Source organism: Schistocerca nitens, chromosome 1, assembly GCF_023898315.1.
Source record: "Schistocerca nitens isolate TAMUIC-IGC-003100 chromosome 1, iqSchNite1.1, whole genome shotgun sequence".
NCBI classification, from domain to species: domain Eukaryota; kingdom Metazoa; phylum Arthropoda; class Insecta; order Orthoptera; family Acrididae; genus Schistocerca; species Schistocerca nitens.
In genome coordinates this window covers 534,599,198-534,620,258 of record NC_064614.1, presented here as the reverse complement: position 1 = coordinate 534,620,258, position 21,061 = coordinate 534,599,198, and positions in this window count along the sequence as shown.

The window sequence follows — 21,061 nt, the reverse complement described above, 5'->3', positions numbered from 1 at the left end:
CCCTTGTATAGACCCTCTATATACTCCTTCCACCTTTCTGCTTTCCCGTCTTTGGTTAGCCTTGCGTTTCCATCTGAGTTCTTGATATTTATACAAGTGGCTCTCTTTTCTCCAAAGGTCTCTTTAATTTTCCTGTAGATTTTATCTATCTTACCCCTAGTGAGATCAGCCTCTACATCCTTACAATTGTCCTCTAGCCATCCTTCCTTAGCCATTTTGCACTTCCTGTCGATCTCATTTTTGAGACGTTTGTATTCCTTTTTCCCTGTTTCATTTACTGCATTTTTATATTGTCTCCTTTCGTCAATTAAATTCAATATTTCTTCTGTTACCCAAGGATTTCTACTAGCTCTCGTCTTTTTACGTACTTGATCCTCTGCTGCCTTCACTACTTCATCCCTCAGAGCTACCCATTCGTATTCTACTGTATTTCTTTCCCCCATTCCTGTCAATTGTTCCCTTGTGCTGTCCCTGAAACTCTGTAGAACCTATGGTTTAGTCAGTTTATACAGGTCCTATCTCCTTAAATTCCCACCTTTTTGCAATTTCTTTACTTTTAATCAACAGTTCATAATCAATAGATTGTGGTCAGAGTCCACATCTGCCTCTGGAAATGACCTACAATTTAAAACCTGGTTCCTAAATCTCTGTCTTACCATTATATAATCTATCTGATACCTTTTAGTATCTCCATGATTCTTCCACGTATACAACCATCTTTTATGATTCTTGAACCAAGTGTTAGCTATGATTAAGTTATGCTCTGTACAAAATTCTACCAGACGGCTTCCTCTTTCATTTCTTAGCCCCAATCCATATTCACCTACTATGTTTCCTTCTCTCCCTTTTCCTACTGTCGAATTCCAGTCACCCATGACTATTAAATTTTCGTCTCCCTTCACTACCTGAAAAATTTCTTTTATCTCATCATACATTTCTTCAATTTCTTCATCATCTGCAGAGCTAGTTCGCATATAAACTTGTACTACTGTAGTAGGCATGGGCTTAGTGTCTATCTTGGCCACTACAATACGTTTACTATGCTGTTTGTAGTAGCTTACCCGTACTCCTGTTTTTTTATTCATTATTAAACCTACTCCTGCATTACCCCTATTTGATTTTGTATTTATAACCCTTTATTCACCTGACCAGAAGTCTTGTTCCTCCTGCCACCGAACTTCACTAATTCCCACTATATCTAACTTTAACCTATCCGTTTCCCGTTTTAAATTTTCTAACCTACCTGCCCGATTAAGGGATCTGACATTCCACGCTCCGATTCGTTGAACGCCAGTTTTCTTTCTCCTGATAACGACGTCCTCTTGAGTAGTCCCCGCGCGGAGATCCGAATGGGGGACTATTTTACCTCCGAAATATTTTACCCAAGAGGACTCCATCATCATTTAACCATACAGTAAAGCTGCATGCCCTCGGGAAAAATTACGGCCGTAGTTTCCCCTTGCTTTCAGCCGTTCGCAGTACCAGAACAGCAAGGCCACTTTGGTTAGTGTTACAAGGCCAGATCAGTCAATCATCCAGACTGTAGCCCCTGCAACTATTGAAAAGTCTGCTGCCCCTCTTCAGGAACCACACGTTTGTCTGGCCTCTCAACAGATACCCCTCCGTTGTGGTTGCATCTACGGTACGGCTATCTGTATCGTTGAGGCACGCAAGCCTCCCCACCAACGGCATGGTCCATGGTTCATGGGGGGAGGGTGTCTTTGATACACAGCAAAAATGCCTACTGCAAAACCTTGCGAAAATGAATGTGTCCCTTCTAACAAGTGCTTCGGCTTTATTGTTAAGAAGAGACTAAAACACTCTTATTACAAATAGAAACGTGTGTTTATTTGTGTAGTATTAGTGGTCAAATGAAAATTTCAATTTGCATATGTACGCTTCCCAGTCTGCAGGGCTCTATTTAATATCCTATTTTATTCACAGTTTCTGTTATGTCTGTATAGTTGTCTGGAAATCGTAAAGCAAAATTAAATCATTGATCAAATTGTTTACCTTGTGATGTTTCTGTCTAGATGTTGTGTTATCAACAGTGGGACATTTCATACTGTCGTTCCTGTACCAAACAAACGTCAATGATAAAAATTCAATCCAGTAACGACACGACATTCAAATGCTACAGTCAAACTGAATGTCGGACACTCGCCACAATGCTCTGTGTTTGATTTGTGGGCCTGTCCGAGCGGTGTGACTGATTATCTCTCCGCGGTCGCTCTCTAAGTGGCATTCAGACTTGCGGATGTCTGCTCGTAGTTATCGACATTTAGGAACCAAAATCAGATATATTGCATGATCAAAGATAATTTCTGTTTATAGGAAACAGATTTCAGTGTTGCTGAAGGCATGTATGCGATTTTTCTACCGTATGTTTTAGCACTACAGACAATCTGATATTTAATGGTGAAAACATTGTGGAAATGAAAAGGAACCTTATATTCGAAGGAAAATAATCATTTTGCCACATATTCCTCGGACATATCAAAATTATACGTCAAATTTAAATTTATTTGAGGGATACAACGTATAGATACTTACGGAAGTTTGAACCTTGCTAATGAATATTCAACAGTTATATTTTAACACATTTCAGTAGCTGCTCAACGGTTCAGCATTTAAGTGTCAGATTACAGATTCAGTTTCCAGTCAGTTCCAGGACTTTTCTTTCATCCATTGCTTCTTTCAACTCAGGCAGTGTCGAACATAGTTCGCGGTCGACGTTAAACTTTAGGTCAGTTCAAACGCCGGAAGAAGGCAATGGGACTACGTAAACTAAATCAATGCTTTTGTGTAACGGAAAAAATAAAGAGTATTTATTTGATGTGGGCTATAAATTTAATTTCACTGAATATGCAGAAGAACATGGGAACAGAGCAGGTGAGCAGCATTTCGGCCCTCTACAAAAAAAAAAAAAAAAAAAAAAAAAAAAGAAAAAAAAACGCCATTGGCGGGTTACTACAGAACAGCTGAAAAAATGAGAAAGACTAAATGTGTAAGAGGAGGACTGAATGCAAAATAGCCAAAACTAGAAGATGACGTACTGAAATGGATTCAAGGACACCGTCAAAATGGCATTGGAATTAATACAAAAAGGAATCAAATACACGCTCGTAAGCTAGGGCTACAGAGGAACTTGACAGACTGCTTGGTTGGTGGTACAGCTTTATGAAGCGTCATGGACTTAGCATGCGAACCAAAACCAAAATATCTCAGAAAATGCCACAAGAGTATGAAGAGAAAATTTTATCTCTCAATCACTTTATTATTCTACACCGTCAGACAACCAGTGCGGAACTAAGCCAAATAGTGCATACAGACCAATCTCCTCTGATATTTGATGAGCCGATTTGTTGCCATAAAAGGTGCTAAAACTGTAACTATAAAAACAGGTGGACACGAAAAATTGCACTTCACTGTTTTCCTTTCATGTTGTGCTGCCCGTACTAAACGTAATCCAATGATCATTTTCAAGCGCAAGACAATGCCAAAACCCTCTGATATACCGCAAGGTGTTGTTCACGTACATGACAAGGGTTGGATGGATGAGGTTGGTATGGAATTATGGGTTAACAGGGTGTGGGAGAGAAGGAAGGGTGCTTTAATGAAGAAGAGTTCTCCCCTTGTGCTAGATCAGTTTAGTAGCCATTTGAAAAATTCTGTGAAACAGTAATTGAGACAGGGAATATACAAAGCTTGCTGTTATTCCGGGACGACTTACTTCACAATTACAACCTCTTGATGTATCGATAAATAAACCATTTAAGTTTTATGCGAGTTAGTAATGGAACAAATGGATGGTGGATGAAGCCCAGATTTAATTCACTCCGAAGGGAGCTTTAAAACGACCCACAATCAAAGAAATGTGCTAGTGGATAAAATTGCCGTGGGAGAAGATATTGTTGTTAAATCTTTCAAGAAGTGAGGCGTAAGTAACGCTCTCGTTGCAGTGAAGACCGTCTTATATATCAAGAGGACAATGATGATAACGAAGAGGAAGAAGAAGAAGAAGAAAGTTCAGATGACGGTTTTCTTTGGTTTTAAAGTCCAGTTCGGTTTTATAAACTAAGAATTTTGTATTGTCTGGCTTTGTAATCTAATAACAAAAATGGTAAAAATGTAATTATTTTAAAAATTGCATAAAATTAAGGTGCGTCCTTCAGTCTACAACGTCTTACAGTCTGTAAAATACGGTTGGCGTTTGTGCTCTGTCAGAATCGCTGTATCGGCTGCGTACGATTGAAGCTAAATGAGGTCTTCCGATGCTACGTCGGTGGCGAACAGAGGGTAAAAAATCAGACCTAGTACGAACCCTTGCGGCATTGCAGCGTTGATATGGCATAAGTCGTGATAAATACTTGTGATATTGATTTGTAAGCTGGTCTGAACTTGCAGTCTTTCTGATTTCCATCATCAGAAGTGGTTATTCCATCCTTTCTGGAGAGACGAGCTCAAACATGTCGTCGGCGTCGTATACTGCCAGAAAGCTCAACGACAGCTGTTCGCTGAGCGCAGCGTATATATCATTTGGATCTACTTGGTGACAGACTGAAGCTCGGTGCGAACACGTGCACTAGACCACTGACCTTGACACGACGTTGAAATACATAGTCTTGTCCGACCGCACTCGAAAGAACCGTAAATACTGACTGGTTACGTGGACTACCTGGAAATGTCTAAGCAACAGTTTGTTACGACCGTAGATTCCACTGAATTGGTCGATGATGACAAATGAATATTAACAATAAAAATTTTTTGGCAATAAATACTTGAGCCTATCATACAGTTAATATATGCGATGTCAAGATGGCACACGTATTTGACAACTGTAGGGGTAGGGATTCAGATGAGTATATCCAGCTGCAACGACACGTTACAAGTAGTCATCCTGAAGAAATTTTTACTTTTACATTTTATGAATAACTGTCCGTCGATTGTCTCACAACATGCTGCTACTATCTTAGGGCAATATCGTATATTTTGTTTTCCTTTACTATTATTTTCTAGCACTCATAGTTTTTTCTATTTTATACGTCAAAGTAACCTCCATCAGATGCGACTATTTCACCAGTCCATGACGATACACCTTAAATGAAACATGGAAACCTTGGTGATGGAATTTTCGCTACAAAAAACGAATAAGGAATAAAAATCAGAATTCAGACTCGACGGAACTTTACTCATATAAAGTAGGTATTTCACTGTCTGTTCCTGCTACGTGAACTCATTGTTGAGTCATTAAAAACGATTAGCTTTGTTATATTATTATGTGGTTGTGCTCCCGGAGGATTTTTTTCCCAATATGACTTACAGAGATGGAAACTTTTCGCATGCTAGAGTCGTATTTGGGAGGAACGAGGCCGAAATTCACATTCAGCTACCAAGGTTTAGGTTTTCGTAGCTTTCCTAAATAGCTCAAGGAAAATGCTGAGTTTATTTTTTTGAATAGCCTTCGGCCTGTTCTCTACCTCATCTTTTTCTAATCCGGTGGTTCATCTCTGATAACCTCATAGTCGACGAGGCGTTAAAACTTTCCCGTTCTTCCATTCTTTAAAACTGTCTATACTTATTACTTTAAGTACCTATTCCACTCAGTTTTCGTCTCGATGGAAGATACGCTACTTATTAGACGTTAATAATAATAATAATAATAATAATCTTCAGCAGTTTCGGGACATACGCAGTATGCCTTCTCTGACTTCACGTAATGAACTCCGTCTGTTTCTCGGTCCTGAGGGCTTGTACTTGTTACAACGACTGAAATTCGTGTTCATTCATCCGCATGACGTGGTGTCTCCATTCTTCCCTGTTTTCTTCAGTCTTCTCATTTAAATTATAAAATCCCATTTCTGCCGAGATGACATAATATGGACTCCACCAAACAAGGTTATGTGTACAAAATCAGACGTAACAGGGAACTGCACTAACGTTTAGAGCACTTTACAACAGCCATATAGAAAGATGGACATCTGAAAACTTATCTCAAGGATCTTCAGCACTGTGTCTCTTGGGAAACCGACTTGCTCCAGGTGGAGCACAACTTCATTCACAACAGAGATCAGCACAGATTTCTTGTCAGAACACCACATTCTCTCCAGTCACAAAACACAATATTCCCGTCTCCACAGCCTAAGGTGCAGTTTCCATTCTTTTATTTGTTTTCGGATGTTCTGAGATCACCTGTCTGTTTAAGAGTAGACGCACAAAACAAATGTGCTTTATTTCATATATATAGGGTGTACCACACAAACCTCCCTGATTTCAAAGACCCAGGAAAGAAAATCCACAGTAGATACGACAGTGAAAAATGCACCACATTATAGAGAATCTCAAAGAATTAATTTATTTGTCATAATTACTCCTCTACATGTGAACAATTTGTAGCATGAAGAATATCGAGTCCCTATTCAATTTCTTGCCAAGTTCTTTGTAACATTCCCTCTGTTACTGTTGCAATCGCATTAGTGATACGATGTCGCAACGTAGGAATATCGTCCACTTTCGTCGCATACACGCTGTCGTTCACGAAGAAATCAAGCGGCGTAATGTCGGGTGAACGGGGTGGCCAGGCAATGGGTCCAACGCGTCCGATCCAACATCTGGGAAATTTCCTATCCAAGAACTTCCGTAAAGCCGTTGACGAATGTGGCGGAGCTCCATCTTGTTGAAAAATCATGTTGGGTTGTAAGTCTTGTATCTGAGGGTACAAAAACTGCTCCAACAAGTCCAGATACACTGACTTATTCATTACTTGTTCCGCAAAGAAGAACGGTCCAACAATCCGGTCGTGCATTAGCCCGCACCAGATATTTAGTTTAGGGCTATCACGAACATGTTCAATGAAAATGTGCGCATTTTGCGAGCCCCAGATCCGAACATTATGCCTATTAACCCATCCTAATAGGTGAAAGGTTGCCTCATCTGAAAATAAACATCTATCCAGGAAGCCTGCGTCCACATCAATACGCTGCAGCATATCTGCTGCAAATTGTTGTCAGCATGGTTGGTAGTTCTGCTTCAAATGTTGCAGAATTTGCACTTTGTAAGCACAGATACGAAGACGCTGGTGAACTACACGGTTCAATGTTGATCGAGGTACATCAAGTTGCCTAGATGCTTGACGATTTGACTTACGTGGGCTTCTGAGAAACGTTTGTCTGATGTCCTCCACTGTCTCCTCTGAAACTCCGTAATGTGCACCGCCAGAATGTTTCAGAGCACTTCCTGTTGCCAGAAACTTCCTGTACCATTCCTTAAGTGTTTTAACATCAGGTGGATCACATTCATACACACGACGATAATTTCTTTGAACAGTAATCGGCAATTTGGTTTCTGCAAACCATACTACTGCTTCTACTGCTTGCGCACTCTGCTGTGGAGTCGCCATTTTCACTTCATGGGACCATGCTGCATTCTGGCGACGATACTTGGCACTTCTGACGCGGAAATATAAATTCTTTGAGATGCTCTACAACATGGTGCATTTTTCATTGTAGTATCTACTGTGGTTTTTCGCTCCTGAGTCCTTGAAATCAGGTAGGTTTGAGTGCCCTAACGCATTCATGTCCTGTGGTGCTCGACTTGGAGGTAATGTGGTTCGTATCCTGTTAGTGGATGAAAGTTTCACAATCAGTATTTGGTTGGCAGATAGAGGAAAGGCGGTAGCAAGGTTTCTGATCACAAATCATTATATCAATGACGTAGATTAAATTCCGAACCTCTCCGCCGTGTATCAAAAATGGGGGTGTGTCACACTGTTGATGATGATACATCCGTTGCTAGGGAATATTAGGTTCGGTGGCCCCTTTGGTGGTATTCGAGAGGAGTGGGCTATGTGCCGGCAAAGGGTTTCATCCTTATCGTCACCATTCAACACGAATTTTACACTACGCATGTAACCATTACACTGACATTATCTCTAAAAATACACATACGACAGATGTCCCCCTCCCGTCTGAGGTTCGAGTCCTCCCTCGGACATGAGTGTATATGTTGTTTTAGCATAAGTTAGTTTAGATTAGTTTAAGTAGTGTGTTATACTAGGCACCGATGACCTCAGAAGTTTGCTCCCTTAGGAATTCTCACACATTTGAACATTTTTGCCAGATGTCAGCAAGGAAGCGGGCCAGTGTTCTAGGAGGGGGAACCCCCATTCCGGCAGCTGGGTGAAACCACCTCATGGGATATCCATGCCAACAAAACCGTGCGACATTAATGTCTACAGGAGCGTAAAAATATGCATAGAGACAGGATGAGAGAGTACAGCGCTAAGAGCAAAGCTCGACAGAATTACGAACTACGGAGTCCAGTGTAGGCATAAACGGAATATAATAATAACAAAAAAACGGGAAATATTCCACGAAGACGTAAAACGTGCTTACTGGGGAAGCTGCTACTGGACGACTGAGTGGGGCCTGTTGGGCAGGCGGTCCGATCGTCGAGTACGTCTAGCCAGGAGGGGTCACTCGTCAGGGAGGCGCTGGAGTCGCGGCGAACGCTGATTTGTGGACGCCGCGCAACAAAACCGGGAGCCCCGGGGCCACGGCGGCGCCGTGTTCCCCGTTTTTGTGTCACCGGTCCGCACCTTTCAGAGCCGCTGTCCCACCCCCAATTAATGACGGCGGGCGCGTTTTTGTCGGCGGCGCCTCGTCTGTATATCGCGAGCATCCGCCCACAATTAAGGGCGGCATTCTTACAAGGGGGGACTAGGCAAAGGCGGTGCCGCGGGCCGGCGGCCTGCGGGCCGGCACATCCATTACACGCTGCGATACAGTTACACGCCTTTGTTCCAGGCCGAGCCATTTGTCCCGCCCCGCCACGCCGGTAAGACGATAGGCGCGACGCGAGGTTGCCCTGCCCTGCCCCCCACTCCCCCTTCCACACAAGCCCGTATCTCATTACCTGTGGCAGGTGGCGCCGCTCGTCAGCGTGCGTCTGCGCCCGGGGAGCTGTCCGCAGCGCGCATGCGTTAACGCCGGTATTAAAGTGCTTGTCTGTGAGGAACGGTACTTAAGGTCACAAATGGAACGATGGGTGTACGGTTAAGTCTTCCTCGACGTCGGCATGTATTGAGATGTACCCCATTTGATCAAGCATGGGGAAGAAAGAGTCCCGAGTATTTTTCATGAAACCATTCCCGCATTCGACCGCTGTGACTCGGGAAACAATGTACGAGGGCTATTCGGATAGATTCGACCGATCAGTCGCGGAAAGGAAACCACAGTGAAAATTTAAAATGTTTCATTTGCAGAAGCTAGTTACACCTTCCGGCAAGTTCTTTATACAGGGTGAGTCACTAACTATTGGCACATAGAATAACTCCGAAAGTACGATAGTAGCTGAAAAGTTTGTGGGACGAATGTTGCATGGGACAATGGGGGCCATAATATGACGTTGATTTTTCGTTGCTAGGGGGGATCGCGTCACAGATATGAAGGTCAACTTCGTATTTCTTTTTCTTTTTTTTTTTAATGGGATGCTGCAGTTTGGTACTTATTTCCTCATAGCGGCTATCGAGGCGAATCTAATGATGTGTAACTGTAACGCCTTTGAAGGTCAACGAAGGTCAAAAAGGTGAAATGAACGTCCAATTGCAGAAGGTGTTCGAAGTGATGACCGTTGGTATCAATGTAGTGCTGCGATCTTCTTATCATGGATTGAGTGGTATTCCTTATCACATCGGCACTTATAGAACCACATACTCTAACTATTCTCGTGCAAATAGTAAATATTCGCCGAATACAGCGTATCCAACTAACGTGCCACTGACACGTAAACACCATTTCGCAATATAACACTAATAGGAACGGTAAGACTAGTATCGTCGAATCAAGCGAATGTGAATGATGTATTCCTTGGAAGAACAAGACGATACGCTTCTCATTTCTCATTTACGGAGAATGCCAACGAAATTCAGTGAGAGCTAGAGGCTTATACGCTGAAAGATATCCTCAACGCACTCACCCTACACGTCGTATATTTAAATATGTGTATATGAGTTTTCGCTGATGGCTAGAAATGAGTTGCAGAGACAATTCCCAAATCGTTGGATTGGACGCGGAGAAGATATGTCGCGGCCGGCTCGTTCGCCAAACTTGACGCCTCCGGATTTTTTCTTGTGGGGATTCGTAAAAGACATTGTTCATAAAGAAGTTCCCACTACACCTGAAGGTATGCGAGAGATAATTGTCAGAGCATGTGCTGCGATAAGTGCTGATGCGATGAGGAATACCACTCAATCCAAGACAAGAAGATGGCAGCACTGCATTGATACCAAGGCTCATCTCTTCGAAAACCTTCTGTAAATGGACGTTCATGCCACCTTTGTGACCTTCGTTGACCTTCAAAGACCTTACTGGTACATACACATAATTGGATACGTCTTGATAGTCACTGTCAGAAAAAAGTACCAAACTATAGCATCCCATTTAAAAAAATGAAGTTGACCTTCATATCTCTGAAGCGACCCCACCTAGCAACAAAAAACCAAAGTCATATTATGGCCCCCGTCGTCCCATGCACCTTGTGTCCCACAAACTTTTCAAGTCCTGTCACACTTTCGGAGTTATACTTGGTGGCAATAGTTACTGACTTATCCTGTATAGTCGTCGCTCACGCATAGACATACGTCGTACCAACTTCCCAACACCCTCGTCGTAGAAGGCTGCCTCCTGTACTTTCCGACAATTTTGACGCTGCACAGCAGCTGGTTGTCTGTGGCTCATAGGAAGCGGTTCATTTAAGCAGAGACGAGATTCTGAAGGAGGGAAGTCCGCGCTTACCATCAAAAACGTTTCAAGAACGTCCTCATAGTTCCTGTAGATTGCGGCAGAGAAATGACTTAAAGGAGGGACTTCATGACAGGTTTGTTATAAGGGTTTGGATGAAATCAGGCTAAATCTCTTGGCAAGTACCCATATTTGGCCGGGTACGATATTTTCTAAACATTTTTATGCGCTCACTGTTTGTTCAGAACTGTGAAGAGCTACGTGACTCTATGTACTAGCACACTGGACACACTGCCCAACACATTTGTACAAAGCTTCGTCGAATTTTCACTGTCGTTTCGATTTCTCTATCGATATTTGCTAACTTTCCAAACAAGCCTCTTAGAACTAGAGTTGTGATGGCCATCTCGAGCGTAGAATTTCGTGTCCCTCGAACTACACCCGTGTCCAAACTTCTATTCATGATCAAGGAACCGGAGATATTTCTTAGGAAGGGTGCTAGAAGGGTCACAGAACACGCTGTCGGTTAATAAGAGGTTTGATACATAAGAGTTGCTAGAATATGTAATGAGGATAGTTATAAAACAAAAGCTAGAAACGATAAAATGAAACAAGAACTGCTCAAAAGAAGATTCGCAACTTTCTCTGATTTGCTTAGTTTCTGGTTTTTCTTTTTGTTTCTTTTTTAGCGGCAATCCTATTCTCAGTACCCAGTAAAAGATATCGGATTGGATGGAGCGGACGGACTGGTTCTCACAAGGGAACCTCCCCATCGCACCCCCCTCAGATTTAGTTATAAGTTGGTACAGTGGATAGGCTTTGAAAAACTAAACACTGATCAATCGAGAAAACAGGAAGAAGTTGTATGGAACTATGAAAAAAAAATAAGCAAAATATACAAACTGAGTAGTCCATCGAATGATAGGCCACATCAAGGAGAGTGTTAGCTCAAGAGCACCGTTGTCCCGTGGTTAGCGTGAGCAGCTGTGGAATGAGAGCTTCTTGGTTCAAGTCTTCCCTCGAGTGAAAAGTTTAACTTTTTATTTTCAGACAATTATTATCTGACAAACTCTTATGTTTTCATCACTTTTTTGGGAGGGATTATCACATCCATAAGAAAACCTAAATCGGGAAAGGTAGAAGAATCTTTTTACCCATTCGCCAAGTGTACAAGTTAGGTGCGTCGACAACATATTCCTGTCATGTGACGCACATGCCGTCACCAGTGTCGTATAGAATATATCAGACGTGTTTACCTGTGGAGGAATTGGTTGACCTATGACCTTGCGATCAAATGTTTTCGGTTCCCATTGGAGAGGCACGTCCTTTCGTCTACTAATCGCACGGTTTTGCGGTGCGGTCACAAAACACAGACACTTAACTTATTACAGTGAACAGAAACGTCAATGAACGAACGGCCAGATCATAACTTTGATAAAATAAAAAAGTAAACTTTTTACTCGAGGGAAGGCTTGAACCAAGGACCTCTCGTTCCGCAGCTGCTCACGCTAACCACGGGACCACGGCGCTCCTGAGCTACGATTATCCATGACGTTACTTATCTTGCGCATGGACTACTCAGTTTGTATATTTTGCTTATTTTTTTCATAGTTCCACACAACTTCTTTCTGTTTTCTCGATTGATCTGTGTTCAGTTTTTCAAGGCCTATCCACTGTGCCAACTTATAACTAAATCTGAGGGGGGTGCGATGGGGAGGTTCCCTTGTCAGCAGGATATGGGTGGAGGCGTAGACAATCAAAGCAGCCAAGTTTAAAAGTTATTTATTGTTCATTATAAACAGACATAGTGGAGCGCCCCTGCAGTACGCAGGCAGCAGGTGACAGGCGCTAAACCGTGGAACCGTGGAGCCAGGTGCACCGGCGTGGACCTACTGCTGCAAGCATTTCTCGGGGGGGGGGGGGGGGGGGGGGGGGCAGCCGGTAGCAAGAGGCCTTGCTGTCAGCATATTCGCGCGGCCGGTTGTTTTCTGTGTCTGGATGTCATGGCGGCCTACGTCCCATTTTTGAGTGGACTGAGCAAGGAGGGCCAGCCCAGTGAGAGACGGAGGTGTTGCCCAAGGTGAGGAACTCTGGCCAGATTGATGTCGGACTACAGCGACATATGGTAGTGGTAGGATACCGGGTATCCGATCTTGTAGAGGTGGTGGCACAGTGAAGGAGACGTGATGGCTAGGCTGTCACGCAACGATCGTTGGTTCACAAACCAGCTTTGATGATGTTAGCTGCGACAGGAATCGGTAGAGATCAACTAATAGTGGGCACTGATCAAATTCGTAGTCGTGCCAATGATCTTCTTGGCTAGCTGGGGTGAGGAAGGGGGCAGGCGGGGTTTTCATGCAGGCCGTCCCACAAATGATGCGAGAAACTGCGAGGAGTTGCAGAGGGTGTCTTGAGCAAGAAATCGAGGATACGATCCCATGTCTGGAAACGTCATGCAGCGGTGCTGAAGTTTGTAATGGACGTCTAGAAGCCAAAAGTATGGTGTGGAGACAGTTACGTTCTGTGTGGTGGCCCAGGAGACGTAGTACAGATTCATTTGGTTATTTTGAGGTTTAATGTACATGTACACTAATGTAATTTAAAGATAACCGTCCTATGCACATTGCCAATACCGAAAAGCCAAGTACAAGTTTATGGCTCAAAATATACACTCCTGGAAATTGAAATAAGAACACCGTGAATTCATTGTCCCAGGAAGGGGAAACTTTATTGACACATTCCTGGGGTCAGATACATCACATGATCACACTGATAGAACCACAGGCACATAGACACAGGCAACAGAGCATGCACAATGTCGGCACTAGTACAGTGTATATCCACCTTTCGCTGCAATGCAGGCTGCTATTCTCCCATGGAGACGATCGTAGAGATGCTGGATGTAGTCCTGTGGAACGGCTTGCCATGCCATTTCCACCTGGCGCCTCAGTTGGACCAGCGTTCGTGCTGGACGTGCAGACCGCGTGAGACGACGCTTCATCCAGTCCCAAACATGCTCAATGGGGGACAGATCCGGAGATCGTGATGGCCAGGGTAGTTGACTTACACCTTCTAGAGCACGTTGGGTGGCACGGGATACATGCGGACGTGCATTGTCCTGTTGGAACAGCAAGTTCCCTTGCCGGCCTAGGAATGGTAGAACGATGGGTTCGATGACGGTTTGGATGTACCGTGCACTATTCAGTGTCCCCTCGACGATCACCAGTCGTGTACGGCCAGTGTAGGAGATTGCTCCCCACACCATGATGCCGGGTGTTGGCCCTGTGTGCCTCGGTCGTATGCAGTCCTGATTGTGGCGCTCACCTGCACGGCGCCAAACACGCATACGACCATCATTGGCACCAAGGCAGAAGCGACTCTCATCGCTGAAGACGACACGTCTCCATTCGTCCCTCCATTCACGCCTGTCGCGACACCACTGGAGGCGGGCTGCACGATTTTGGGGCGTGAGCGGAAGACGGCCTAACGGTGTGCGGGACCGTAGCCCAGCTCATGGAGACGGTTGCGAATGGTCCTCGCCGATACCCCAGGAGCAACAGTGTCCCTAATTTGCTGGGAAGTGGCGGTGCGGTCCCCTACGGCACTGCGTAGGATCCTACGGTCTTGGCGTGCATCCGTGCGTCGCTGCGGTCCGGTCCCAGGTCGACGGGCACGTGCACCTTCCGCCGACCACTGGCGACAACATCGATGTACTGTGGAGACCTCACGCCCCACGTGTTGAGCAATTCGGCGGTACGTCCACCCGGCCTCCCGCATGCGCACTATACGCCCTCGCTCAAAGTCCGTCAACTGCACATACGGTTCACGTCCACGCTGTCGCGGCATGCTACCAGTGTTAAAGACTGCGATGGAGCTCCGTATGCCACGGCAAACTGGCTGACACTGACGGCGGCGGTGCACAAATGCTGCGCAGCTAGCGCCATTCGACGGCCAACACCGCGGTTCCTGGCGTGTCCGCTGTGCCGTGCGTGTGATCATTGCTTGTACAGCCCTCTCGCAGTGTCCGGAGCAAGTATGGTGGGTCTGACACACCGGTGTCAATGTGTTCTTTTTTCCATTTCCAGGAGTGTACATCACATTCGATCATTAGCGACGCATTACAAAGACGTTCGCGGAAACTCGACACTACGTTCTCAATCATTTCTTGAGGAATGGTCTCTATCTCTTCCCATGTCACTGATTTTCACACACCAGTATGTGAAGTGCCGCGAAAAATCTTTGTTATTGAGATGAACCCACAGAAGAAAGCAAGGGCTGAAAGATCGGATGAGACCGCTGGCCACGGTACATCACCGAACCTTGGGAGTAATTGATGTGGAAAGACGATCGTCTGTCTGATCACTGAGTTGCGGTTCGTATGGGTTTTTGCTTCACCATGCTGAAACCATATCGCGTTTAGATCGTAATGTCCCTGCAGCTGTGTAATGAAGAAATTGTTAGTCATGACCGCGCACCGGTCGGAAGAGAGATACACTCACTGGGCGTTACCCAACGATTCCAAAGGACTGCCCAGTAGTAGCCCACTAGATAACGACCTGCGGGCTATCCTCGGCTTTTTCACGAGTGAGCCAAGTGTTTGTGTCCAAGTAATATGCGAAACTTTCCTTATTGAGAGACCCCTTCAGGTGAGAGTGTACCTCGTTATACGTCACAAGATTTGTCAGAAAGGCATCATGCTGCTCAGTTTGTAAGTAGGCTGTTTAGGTTCTTATATTGGTATCGCCACCGCCACGTAGCGCTCTGTATGAAAATCACTGGCTGTGCTGCGTGCAGTCTGTGGCTGGTTTGCATTGTTGTTGGCTATTGTAGAGTTGGGCAGTTGGCTGTTAACAGCGCGAAGCGTTGTGCAGTTGGAGGTAAGCCGCCAGCAGTGGTGGATGTGGGGCGAGAGATGGCGGAATTTTGAGAGCGGATGATCTGGACGTGTGTCCATCACAGACAGTACATTTGTAAGACTGGATGTCATGAACTGCTACATATATTATGACTTTTGAACACTATAAAGGTAAATACATTGTTTGTTCCCTATCAAAATCTTTCATTTGCTAACTATGCCTATCAGTAGTTAGTGCCTTCAGTAGTTTGAATCTTTTATTTAGCTGGCAGTAGTGGCGCTCGCTGAATTGCAAGCCAGTAGTTCGAGTAACGAAGATTTTTGTGAGGTAAGTGATTTGTGAAAGGTATAGGTTAATACTAGTCAGGGCCATTCTTTTGTAGGGATTATTGAAAGTCAGATTGCGTTGCGCTAAAAATATTGTGTGTCAGTTTAGCGTTGATGAGAATAAGTAAAGAGCGAAATGTCTTAGTATGTTCAAATAACGTAAGGGGTTAACCAGCATAGTAATTCATAAATTTTTCTAGGGGACGTTTCAAGTTCTCTCCAGCAGTGTAGTGCAAAAATTGCACAAACTCTCTTTATCTCACGGCCATAACTGCTGAATCATTTACACTTTTAAGGATGAAACTTTTAACCCTATTTCACAATTCTCTGCAAAGGCGTGGGAGGGGTTTATAATGCCCTTCGAATATTCACGGAATGTCACTGTGGGCTTCTTGCAGAGATACAGGAACTCGTCGGATATTTTTCGGCATTCGAACTGTCGATTCAGGTCTCTGAAGCTTCACATTGGTTACAGAATCCATCTCATGCCTTTTTTTATCCACCTTAATATTATTCTTCCGTCTCTAACGCGCAAATGGCGGGTCTTCCATGGGGCATTGCGTGTTCGACAGCCGCAGTGCTCTACACACTCCTTCAAAAAAAAAAAAAAAAAAATGGCTGTGAACACTATGGGACTTAACATCTGAGGTCATCCTCCCCTAGACTTAGAACTACTTAAACCTAACTAACCTAAGGACATCACACACATCCATGCCCGAGGCAGGATTAGAACCTGCGACCGTAGCAGCAGCGCGGTTCCTGTCTGAAGCGCCTAGAACCACTCGGCCACAGCGGCTGGCACAAATTTCACAGCAAACTTTCAGAGAAAAACGTGTAATTAAAATTCAGATCCACGAATGTGCCAAGTAATCGCAGAAATTACAAGCTACGACTAGCACAGGATAATTTCCAGTTGCCTGCGACAGCGCCAGATTACTTGGATGGGCCCGCAGCCTGCCCGGTAACATTCCAGCCAGGTGAAGGCTGGATCACGTACTGCCAACAATAAATCCGACACGATTCACGAACACGCTGACAGAACCGTCAGCCATGTGAGGAAGTTGAGCTAGGGCAGACAGAAAGAGCCAGTGTTAGGATAACGAAAGAATAACGTTCTACGAGTCGGGGCGTGGAATGTCAGAAGCTTGAACGTGGTAGGGAAACTAGAAAATCTGAAAAGGGAAATGCAAAGGCTCAATCTAGATATAGTAGGGGTCAGTGAAGTGAAGTGGAAGGAAGACAAGGATTTCTGGTCAGATGAGTATCGGGTAATATCAACAGCAGCAGAAAATGGTATAACAGGTGTAAGATTCGTTATGAATAGGAAGGTAGGGCAGAGGGTGTGTTACTGTGAACAGTTCCGTGACCGGGTTGTTCTAATCAGAATCAACAGCACACCAACACCGGCAAAGATAGTTCAGATATACATGCCGACGTCGCAAGCTGAAGATGAACAGATAGAGAAAGTGCATGAGGATATTGAAAGCGTAATGCAGTATGTAAAGGGGGACGAAAATCTAGTACTCATGAGCGACTGGAATGCAGTTGTAGGGGAAGGAGTAGAAGAAAAGGTTCCAGGAGAGTATGGGCTTGGGACAAGGAATGAAAGAGGAGAAAGACTAATTGAGTTCTGTAACAGGTTTCAGCTAGTAATAGCGAATACCCTGTTCAAGAATCACAAGAGGAGGGGGTATACTTGGAAAAGGCCGGGAGATACGGGAAGATTTCAATTAGATTACATCATGGTCAGACAGAGATTCCGAAATCAGATACTGGACTGTAAGGCGTACCCAGGAGCAGATATAGACTCAGATGACAATATAGTAGTGATGAAGAGTAGGCTGAAGTTCAAGACATTAGTCAGGAAGAATCAATACGCAAAGAAGTGGGATACGGAAGTACTAAGGAATGACGAGATACGTTTGAAGTTCTCTAACGCTATAGATACAGCAATAAGGAATAGCGCAGTAGGCAGTACAGTTGAAGAGGAATGGACATCTCTAAAAAGGGCCATCACAGTAGTTGGGAAGGAAAACATAGGTACAAAGAAGGTAGCTGCGAAGAATCTATGGGTAACAGAAGAAATACTTCAGTTGATTGATGAAAGGAGGAAGTACAAACATGTTCCGGGAAAATCAGGGATACAGAAATACAAGTCGTTGAGGAATGAAATAAATAGGAAGTGCAGGGAAGCTAAGACGAAATGGCTGCAGGAAAAATGTGAAGACATCGAAAAAGATATGATTGTCGGAAGGACAGACTCAGCATACAGGAAAGTCAAAACAACCTTAGGTGACATTAAAAGCAACGGTGGTAACATTAAGAGTGCAACGGGAATTCCACTGTTAAATGCAGAGGAGAGAGCAGATAGGTGGAAAGAATACATTGAAAGCCTCTATGAGGGTGAAGATTTGTCTGATGTGATAGAAGATGAAACAGGAGTCGATTTAGAAGAGATAGGGGATCCAGTATCAGAATCGGAATTTAAAAGAGCTTTGGAGGACTTACGGTGAAATAAGGCACAAGGGATACGTAACATTCCATCAGAATTTCTAAAATCATTGGGGGAAGTGGCAACAAAACGACTATTCACGTTGGTCTGAGTCTAGCGACATACCATCTGACTTTCGGAAAAGCATCATCCACACAATTCCGATGACGGCAAGACCTGACAAGTGCGAGAATTATCGCAAAATCAGCTTAACAGCTCGTGCATCGAAGCTGCTTACAAGAATAATATACAGAAGAATGGAAAAGAAAATGGAGAATGCGCTACGTGACGATCAGTTTGGCTTTAGGAAAAGTAAAGGGACGAGAGAGGCAATTCTGACGTTACGGCTAATAATGGAAGCAATGCTAAAGAAAAATCAAGACACTTTCATAGGATTTGTCGACCTGGAAAAAGCGTTCGACAATATAAAATGGTGTAAGCTGTTCGAGATTCTGAAAAACGTAGGGGTAAGCTATAGGGAGAGACGGGTTATATACAATATGTACAACAACCAAGAGGGAATAATAAGAGTGGACGATCAAGAACGAAGTGCTCGTATTAAGAAGGGTGTAAGACAAGGCTGTAGCAATGGTGGAAATAAAAGAAAGGTTCAGGAGTGGAATTAAAATACAAGGTGAAAAGATATCAATGATACGATTCGCTGATGACATTGCTATCCTGAGTGAAAGTGAAGAAGAATTAAATGATCTGCTGAACGGAATGAACAGTCTAATGAGTACACAGTATGGTTTGAGAGTAAATCGGAGAAAGACGAAGGTAATGAGAAGTAGTAGAAATGAGAACAGCGAGAAACTTAACATCAGGATTGATGGTCACGAAATCAATGAAGTTAAGGAATTCTGCTACCTAGGCAGTAAAATAACCAATGACGGACGGAGCAAGGAGGACATCAAAAGCAGACTCGCTATGGCAAAAAAGGCATTTCTGACCAAGAGAAGTCTACTAATATCAAATACCGGCCTTAATTTGAGGAAGAAATTTCTGAGGATGTACGTCTGGAGTACAGCATGGTATGGTAGTGAAACATGGACTGTGGGAAAACCGGAACAGAAGAGAATCGAAGCATTTGAGATGTGGTGCTATAGACGAATGTTGAAAATTATGTGGACTGATAAGGTAAGGAATGAGGAGGTTCTACGCAGAATCGGAGAGGAAAGGAATATGTGGAAAACACTGATAAGGAGAAGGGACAGGATGATAGGACATCTGCTAAGACGTGAGGGAATGACTTCCATGGTACTAGAGGGAGCTGTAGAGGGCAAAAACTGTAGAGGAAGACAGAGATTGGAATACGTCAAGCAAATAATTGAGGACGTAGGTGCAAGTGCTACTCTGAGATGAAGAAGTTAGCACAGGAAAGGAATTTGTGGCGGGCCGCATCAAACCAGTCAGTAGACCGATGATCAAAAAAAAACAGAAGTGCCACAGACATGATACGTGAATTGGAGTGGCAGACATTAAAACAAAGGCGTTTTTCGTTGCGACGGGATCTTCTCATGAAATTTCATTTCTATTACCAGTCTTCTTCTCCGATTTGCGAAAACTTTCTGTTGGCACCCACCTACATAGGGAGAAATGGTCGTCACGATAAAATAAGAGAAATGAGTGCTCGCACAGAAAAATTTAAGTGCTCTTTCTTCCCGCGCACCGTTCGAGAGTGGAACAGTAGAGAGACAGCTTCAAGGTGGTTCATTGAACCCTCTGCCAGGACTTTATTGTGAATAGAAGAGTAATCACATAGATGTAGATGTAGATCTCTGGAAACGTCGTCCCACGGCGCTACACAGTGTCGAAGTTACAGGCGCCGGTGCCTGCACTAGGCCAACCCTTCGGCAGCAAACGACTTCGTACGCTGACGGACGGTAGGTGGGAAGGCTCTCTATGTTTTTTGTTATTCAGTGATCGCGACTGGTTGCCACGATCGCCGGTGGAATATATCAAGAGCTCTGATGGAAAACGATTACTAATAAAGGAAGGGAAATTAGAAAGGTGGAAGAAGTATATACAGGGTCTATACAAGGGCGATGTACTTGAGGGCAATATTGTGGAGATGGAAGAGGACGTTGATGAAGATGAAGTGGGAGATATGATACTGTGTGATGAGTTTGACAGAGCACTGAAAGACCACAGTCGAAATAAGGTCCCGGGAGTAGACAACATTCCATAAGAATTAAATAATAATAATAAAGTAATAATAGTGAAGACAACAACGTCCGGTCAATGAACTTAAAAATGGTCCAATCGGCTTTAAGCACTATGTGACTTAAGATCTGAGGTCATCAGTCCCCTAGACTTAAACCTGCCAGCCGGTGTGGTCGTGCGGTTCTAGGCGCTTCAGTCTGGAACCGCTTGACCGCTACGGTCGCAGGTTCGAATCCTGCCTCAGGCATGGATGTGTGTGATGTCCATAGGTTAGTTAGGTTTAAGTAGTTCTAAGTTCTAGCGGACTGATGACAACAGATGTTAAGTCACATAGTGCTGAGAGCCATTTGAACTACTTAAACCTAACTAACCTAAGGACATCACACACATCCATGCCCGAGGCAGGATTCCAACCTGCGACCGTAGCAGTTGCGCGGTTCCGGACTGAAGCGTCTAGAACCGCTCGGCTACCGTGGCCGGCAACAA